Source organism: Dreissena polymorpha, chromosome 2, assembly GCF_020536995.1.
Source record: "Dreissena polymorpha isolate Duluth1 chromosome 2, UMN_Dpol_1.0, whole genome shotgun sequence".
Classification (NCBI taxonomy): Eukaryota; Metazoa; Mollusca; class Bivalvia; order Myida; family Dreissenidae; genus Dreissena; species Dreissena polymorpha.
In genome coordinates, this window is record NC_068356.1 from 154,369,727 (window position 1) to 154,378,799 (window position 9,073).

Genomic DNA, 9,073 nt, shown 5'->3' on the forward strand with positions numbered 1-9,073 from the left:
TTCGACAAGATATGTCAAATTAACTCGAATATGCACATTCACAACAAGTTCGTTTTGAACAGTAGAATAACTTTGATCTTGCAGAATTCAAGCTGAAAATATTAAAGCTGGGTTCATTGCTGGCCATGTAGTAATTATACTTAGCAAGATATAAAGGATATGTGTTGGATTCGTTGGAAAATCAATTTTATTTTAACGAGTGATCATAGAAAATAATATTTTTGCGAGTGGCGCAACCACGAATGAAAATCGCCGCCAACGCCGCCAACGCCGCCAACGCAGCCAACGCCGCCAACGCCGCCAACGCTGCCAACGCCGCCAACGCCGCCAACGCGGCTCAGCCGTCACCGCCGCCACTGCCGCCACCAACGATACAACCACCAGCACCACTTCCACTACCACTATCACCACCACCACCACCAGCACAGTGTTTATATTTTAATGACCATGTTAGTTTTTATTATCAAAAGAATGCTCTCCATGACCGAAAACCGATAACAACATGAGTTTAAATGTGGTCGACCAAGTTATATAAGTGTTTTTTTCGTTGTTTTATTCATGAAATTGTTGTTCCATTGAGTATTTTTTACACAAAAATGCCATAATTAGTTCTAATAATAAGATTTCGCCACAGATGCTGAAAATCGAGTGGCTATCATATAATGTCATACAATTTTAATATATGGTGTTGTTTTCCCTCACTACTGCCAAACTCATGTTAACAGTCTGTACATGATACAGATTAGTTTATTAATTTTTTTATTGTGGTTTAACATAAGAATGGCGATAAGAACACTCAAACATAAAGTGTGCTTTGTATACGTTTTTAACTTGATAAGTTTTGGTATATAAGTTTGCTAAAAAAAAGATGAGCTTATAACTACAAATTACTAATTACATATTTCAAATATCAAATACGTTTGCTTTACAGTAAATTGCTTTAGCGTTTCTTCCACTAAGGAGTGATCAATAGTAGGTAAGGAAAATGTCTGATAAGTTATTTTTAGTTATTGGTAGTTATAAATATCGTTTGATTTATGTGCGCACGCGCTTATATAGTACACTGTTCTCAATATACATGTTCAGGTGTATTTAAACCTTGAAATTTATATCTGGTTTAAATAGCTTATTTTACCTACGTTTTATATTTGTCACATGGTTCAATAAGACGTACCCGGTATAAACTGGAATATATGGTTTATATAAATAAATATATATATATAAATAAATAAATAAATATATATATATATATATATATATATATATATATATATATATATATATATATATATATATATATATATATATATATATACAGGCATTTCCCCAGGAATTTGGTCAGTCACAGCGGCATGACATCGCGGAATGGGGGTTGGTACGGAAGGGTGCCCATTTCGCTTTCAATGTTTTATTTATTTTCTTTTTTTTTTCTTAATCACAATGTACAATACTTTAGAGCTATTTAACCACTTCTCTTCATGTTCTTTTATAAAATACACACTACTTTTGAGCTATTGAAATACTACTATTTATTTTATTGTTTATTTATTTTTCCACAATTTATTTCATTTAAGGCATATTTTATAATATGAAATAACAAGAAAAATAACAGTAGGCATTAGAACGCACTACAAAATTATTGCAAAAAACCCCACAACGACAATAACATATTTTACCACACATATACATATATAAATGTTAACTTGGAAGAACTGTTCTCCGAGGCTTCTCCTGTTGCCAGGCATCCGCCCTTCTTCCGAAGTCCACTGCCTCATTGGCAGGTTCTTCAATGATGACCATCACCAGAACATTGAGGACATAAGACTTCGGGAGAGCACGATTTTCTGTTATTACCATTTTCATTGTGCTGATGCCCTATCGCAGTTTAAAATACACACAATTTGTCAAATTACACTGAAATTAGAATTTTAAATCCCTTCGGTTTAACACAATGAGATATTTCACACCGGGGATGAACAACTTTTGTCACGTGACCACAAAAGTCAACGCAGGTTGTTGAATTACATCAGGAATCCCGCTCCGTCAGGTAATTTTCATCTTTTTATAGAGAATATGTTAAAATTTCTGGACAATACAAAGCTTATGACATGCTTCATACCTTTTCGCATATTAAGACGCATTGCACTTGTTTCAAAGCTTTGCAGTTTTTAAGAACACTTCGACACAAACTTTAGATTTTCGATGCAAACGCAGTTTGATTTTATATTTTTTTACTTTCCATTCACGAATAAATCATATTTCTAGAAAAATGAGAGCACACGATGCTTAATTTTTGATGATTTATTGTATTTGCGATATAAGTTGTTGTTGTTATATTTAATTTGGGCAGTTCTTGCTATTTCAAAAATTTACAAACGCGGGTTGGTTGAGCAAACGCAGTTTGCTGAAGCTGGATTATGGCAAACGCAGGTTGGTTAAGATTACGGAATCCGGATAGTGACATCTATATTCTTGCCCTTCTTTCATCAAGGGCGACACACGACACACGAAGCGATACACGATATTTTGCGCGACAGTCGCGGCGACGCGCGATATTTTATTATTCAAATATCGCCCATATTATCCGAATTTCGTGTAACGCGGTCTAATGTCAATCAATAATCAGGTATTTGAAGAATATCGTTTACATGGCATACCAAAATATATAGGTATGATATAATTCAAACCGATTGTGTTCACATTGGCTTTCAGAAAATAATCTAAATCAAATTTTATGATTTCAGGAAGTTTTTTTACCGTACTAGTCGCTCCCATGTGTATGGCTTGACTGGATCAACTGAGAGCAGCACTGCACAGCCGACCAACAGTGACGGATGCAATACGCAACAGCAGAATGACATCATTCGAAAAATAAGATTAAAGTAAGCCAAGATCCTGTGATTTAAAATTATTTAAAAATGTTTTAGGTTTAGAGATGTCTACAACAAAAGTCTTTTTAAAATGAATCATTATTTAATTGCCAGGAGACAGTCAACATTTATTTTATTTTAAAGGTATGCTTTGTACACTGAGGCACGTGCTCAGAAAATGCATTGTAATGAAGAGGATTATATGTGTCTAATGCAGATGTTTCCTAAAATGTGAAATTCGTTATATAAACTTATCAATACGTAATATTCAACAGGATTAATTTGCATCTGTCGTCAAAAAGGTTAATTGCCAAGTTGAAGAAGATCAATTTCATGTATTCACTAAGAGTCTAGGACACGGGTTCGAACCGTCGACGAGTACAGGGGTCATAATTGCCTGAAAATGATACTCAGTACTGTTAATAATTCATGATTCGACATAAATTGTGATTACATTTTATTGTCTTTGCTTCGGATGATGTCAAGCTGAAAAACTCGCTCTCAGTAAATAAGATGGTAAATGTTGTAAAATAAATAGTTTTCGATAACAAATATCATGTTTCAGGGACCACGAATTTGACATTCCAAAACGGAAGGAACCTAAACGAAAATTTGACACCGTGTCAACAAGCAGAAACGCTCTCCAGAAGGGAACGTTGGGTGTCCGATGGGAGAGGGCAAGACGAAATGACAGCAAAATGCTTCTAACATCAAAAATGGGAATTGACATTGACCCGTAAAAGGAAATCATAATATCATACGACAGTTTGTAGTTCTTTAAAAGACAGCTGTCATTTTTGATATTCGTTAACCAACGTTACCTATATTGATTCCGTGTAATGCTACTGAATTTGATTTTGTGTTGCTCTTTCTATGTTTATGCATTGAGGAGCTACCAATATTGGGGCCGTATAATATGCTGCCTATATTGACGCTGTGGGATGCTTCATTTAACGAGGCCTACCGGTATATTCAACCTTTTTGGGGGATTTGAAACAACAACAGACATATTGGATCTAACTTTATTTTGTTTGCTGTTATTTGTTTCAAGTTTTAAAATTACAGTTTCTAAAAAATGCCATGTATCTTGTATCTTGTTAATTAAAAAAAAGGTATCTTTCTTTTAGTTGCATAATGATAAATAATGTGGACCTATAAGGAGAGAGGTATCATGAAGCAAATAAAACAATCGATTCCTCTTATTCTGCAAGACATAGTTTTCATTTTAGGTGTATACCATTATCTTTTGATCCGAAACTTTAAATATAATAATAACTATTGACCTTTACATGGGCGCCTTGCAAATCACTAGTGTCTTCATATTGGTCATACAATATAATGTCTTTATGTGTAACGTGAGAATCCTGACAATCTTACAATATGATTGTTGGAGATAATACTTAAAATAAAGCTGAAGGCATACTACATCCATGACAAAGTACACTTCACCGAGATAAGTCTAACTATACTGTGAAAAACATTGAAAAACCCAGCGGTTGAACGCAAACAAGATCAGTGTCTTTAACAACAAAACGAACCAAACATATGCAGATTAATTGTTTTATTGCTGCAAAGAATATCCCGTATCGCAATAATAGCTTATACGCAAAACATTAAACTGGCCTATGTGCAACTTGAGAAGGAATTACAGATTTACATGTAATTGTTGACAATTCGCACAATGATTCCAATGAGACAAAAAGCTAACTCACCAAAAATATATTTTAATCATATTGATTCGAAATAGATAAACAAAAATCGCAGATTACAAATGAGTCTCGCTCTGTGAAAAGGGGGTTTAATGCATGTGCGTAAGGTGTCGTCACATATTAGCCTGTGCATTCCGTACAGGCTAATTAGGGACAAACCTTTCCGATAAACTCGATTTTTGCTCAGAAGAGACTTTCTTTTAACAAAACATATCATAAAAGCGGAAAGTGCCGTCCCTGATTAGCCTATGTGGACTGCACTTTACGCACATGCATTAAACCCCCTTTTCACAGAGCGCGGCTCAAATGTATATTCCAGCGGATATGGTGAGATCAACAATAATCACAGATAATCAACATAAATTACAATGATTTTGAAAAGATCAACAATAATCACAGATAATCAACATTAATTACAATGATTTTGAAAAGATCAACAATAATCACAGATAATCAACATAAATTACAATGATTTCGAAAAGATCAACAATAATCACAGATAATCAACATAAATTACAATGATTTTGAAAAGATCAACAATAATCACTGGTTATATAAATCACAATTAATCGGTTGAGATCAACACTAATCACAGATAATCAACATAAATCACAATGATTTTGATAAGATCAACAATAATCACAGATAATATAAATCACTATTAATAGGTTAAGATAAAAAATTCACAGATAATCAACATAAATTACAATTATTTTGATAAGATCAACAATAATCACAGATAATCAATATAAATCACAATTCATGGGCTGAGATCAACAGTAATCACAGATGAGCAATAATGAACACAATAATTTGTATGAGATCAACCATTATCATAATCATTTTAAATTAGAATGATAAATATTACAACAATAATCTTATTAAAAACAGGAATATCAAACAAAACAACACAAGATAAACGATATGAAACACAATGTTTAAGACGCAAAAACACGCGTAATACTATATATTATTGTATGACAGTCTGTATTTTCAATAATTAAGAAAATAACCACGGCACATTGGTAAGAATTAAAAATAATTCTTGGTCTTATCATCGTCATGCAACAGATGACTAGGCCCGGTGCTTTGCAGATCTGTGCTTTGATAGACTACTGCGGTGCCTGTACCTCTTTTCACACATATCACAAGCAAAGTTTTTCTCTCCATTGTGGGTGGCAAGGTGGGCCTGAAGGTCAATTTTCTCCCGGAGCGTTGCATTGCAAATTGAGCAGGTAAATTGCTTTGCAGCAACCTCCCTCCGGACGTGACGATTCAGGTCATCTTTGGTTGAAAACTTTTTGCCGCATTGTTCACAGGGGAACGGCTTTTCAACACCATGAATGCTGCATCTATATAACAAAAACAAATGGAACTGTTGAATTATTATTCAATACAGAAAAATACACACAGAATATTATCCATAACAATGTGGAACTTAACAAAATGATGGTCGTCAGAAGCGCTCCAGATAAGGCGCGTTAACGCGTATTTACGCATTTCAAAATCCAAAATACGCATTAAATAATATGTTTAAGGGTCCAATTACATACGTGAAGTATCGGAACGCGTACATTCTGGATTTATACGGTGTAAATTCCAATTGTTCAGTGACAATTTGCATTGAAATTTATCTGGACAATTATGGTCGTTAAAAACTAAATACTATAATGAGCACACCAATATGCACCACACTAGTAATAATGTGTTAAGTGTTTTAAAGCCGGCTTTTTTCGAAAACACCATTCAAAACATTTTAAATAGTGCTTTGCAACTAGGTTATAAAAACATACTTTCGCTCAGAATGCAATGACCTATGTTGAATTGTATCTTGATTTTTAAACCGACAGAACCTAGCATTGTACTAAAAACAAAAAAAATACAAACCTGTGTCTGTTGAACGCCTGTTTTGTGTAAAATGTTTTTCCACAACAGGCGAATCGTCCAGTCCCTCTGTGGCGCTTATCATGAAGCTTTAACCCCCACTTCGATTTAAATGTCTTTCCACAGATTTCACACACGAGCGTCATGTTTCTGTAATGAAAGAATTACTTTTTGTTAAAATATATTTCTAAAATGTTTTTATAAAGTTTTAAAGACTACACCAAAAGAGATATGAAACGCAAGTGATTGGATGTGACACACTATCTGCTATTCTTTTCGTCACAGTTCAATAAACATGCGTGTTTACTAATGCACGGGATTTTCGTGAGTTTTGGCGCGTTTAGCGTCATTCGAGGTCCGCTTAAAGGAGGCAACGCACGTTGTGGTTCAATATACTTGTAACAGTACTTAATGTGTTGATAAGCATATTTCCGCTCTGTTTAAATGTCCTCAATTGAAGTTCCGTAGTCATATATTGTGTTGAATAGTTAATATTTTCGTATTTGTAACCATATCATATTTTAGAAGACTTTCAAAAATGTGTACAGTGTGCGTTTCATTATCCTTTGAATATTCTCGCAACCTGCGTTTGCCATTTCCTATTGCTCAAGAAATACCAACCTGCGTTTGCAAAACAAAACAAAACAAAAAAATAAGATATTTTTCAATTTGCACCGCTATTTTTGTCATGAATCTTATTAAATATATTAAAATGAAGTGTAAAATCATACTAATTCAGTCGTTAAACCAATATTGTTGAAAGAAAATCATCAACACCACATAAACAAACAGCGTTTGCAATGCATTTCAGAATTTTGTGTCGAAGTGTTCTCGGAAAGTGGAAACAGTAAAGGCAATGGAATCATTTCAAATAAAAGTTTATTTAGTATACTGTGTCATAGGCTATCACTTGTTAAAAACTGAAATTTTGATTATATGAAAAAACAACAAAACTTACCTTAATGTACAAGATTACAATCTGTTTCTGCAACCGGCGTTGACTTTTGCGGTCACGTGACAAAAGTTGTTCATCCCCGGTGTTTCAGCAAAAAGCTTTTTTTCGTGTGTTTTTATATTCTTGACAGTCTAGTCAAGTACCCACGGAGCAGTACCGACTGCTTCATCTAGAACGTAATGATCTGCACATGTGACGAATACACAAAGAGCACATCATACCAACAACTGTTTTATTTAATAGTATATTATATGTTTATAAAGTGACATTCATATTGAAATTTTATCATCTGTAGAGTCTTATAATTGATGCAACACAATATCTGTCTGCTTTCAATTATTATTCACTTGCGATTTCATTTAGTGTTGCTTTCACTACAAACTTATAAAAAAGTAAAGATATTCTTACCTCCTTCAAAATGTATTACCCATGGACAATATTGCGTCCAACTACTGTCGAACCCACTGGCTGCTGTTTGAGTCGCTTGTTTGGTGGGTCAGAGGTTAGAGGATCATTTAAACGTCCTGGAAACTTTCACTTATTGCAATCTCTTACAGCGACGATTATTAGTAGTACTGACAATGAAATGGGTAACTGCAGATTTTCCAGGCAGAGGGACTGGTCGTATCTTAGATCGTAGCATTCTGGCGTGCCCACAAACTAAAGATAACTTTGTTGCAGATATATATCGTATTCCGAAAATATCGAATTAACTATTTGATGTGAATGCATTAAACGTTGGTGCTGTTAATTTTAGTCGCGTTTGAAATAGTGTGAAAACATTTTAAGTTTTGGGGAGCAATCAAATGAGAGTTGACTTCAATTAACCGTTAATATAACTTCAATTACGCTTAAATGTACACCGTATTTTACTAAAATCATATGATTAACGTGACATGAATCATCTTAATCATGCTTTGTTTGTTTTATTATACTGCAAGTCATAATAAAACACAATTTCTGTTCTGTTATTATAGTACACACTACCGCAACAAACAACAGTGATTATTCTTGAAACACCGCTGACATAGTTGTTTGCAACTAAAATAAAACATCAACAAAATCGCGCATACCTTTAATTGCTCTTAAGCCATGTGCACCAGTAATAATCGATCATTATCGACCATTATTAGGGGGCAAACACCATAGTTGACACCTATAAACGACCCGTAAATCGTGCTCGCGTCTTATCTAAGCCTTTGCACATACAGCTTATACGGATTGGTCGTTGGCCGAATGCAGACGGATCAGAGATTACAAAGGGCATGTAAACTTTTCGGCGTTGCGGCATCATGATCGGAAAATCAAGCGCCGCGGCGAAATGGATTTTGAAGTCCAGGCACCGCGGGCCCGCTGTGCTAAAACCGCCTGGGTTTTATATAAAACTAATGCATTTCAGTTGTGGTTGTTTCGTCGGCGTCAGTTCTGGTTGTTGCTTTCATTGTGGGAACCGTTTTAAGGGCGTCATTTGTAAGTATTGTATTGATCTTAATACAATCGGGTTATACAGTGTAAGTTAATAAACCGCTTTGCTATACATAATCGAAGGTTAAACAGTCCAGGGTATTTGTATACAGAAGAAGAAACGTTAATGATCTTAAAATGTGCGCATTAAGTTGCTTAAAATATTCCTGTAATTGTACGAAGTCTCCGTA

The 9,073-nt window shown here is 34.5% G+C and overlaps 2 long non-coding RNA genes across 2 annotated transcripts; one reads left to right on the forward strand and one right to left on the reverse strand.

The window, feature by feature from the left end:
• Positions 1-1,953: 1,953 nt before the first annotated feature.
• Positions 1,954-3,990, forward strand: LOC127869534 (uncharacterized). Its single transcript, XR_008044661.1, has 3 exons — positions 1,954-2,047; positions 2,745-2,882; positions 3,436-3,990. It is a non-coding gene; the product is annotated as an uncharacterized LOC127869534 (long non-coding RNA).
• A 426-nt stretch (positions 3,991-4,416) lies between these two features.
• LOC127869535 (uncharacterized) lies at positions 4,417-7,519 on the reverse strand. Its single transcript, XR_008044662.1, has 3 exons — positions 7,422-7,519; positions 6,467-6,613; positions 4,417-5,931 (listed from the first exon to the last, which is right to left on the reverse strand). It is a non-coding gene; the product is annotated as an uncharacterized LOC127869535 (long non-coding RNA).
• Positions 7,520-9,073: the final 1,554 nt, after the last annotated feature.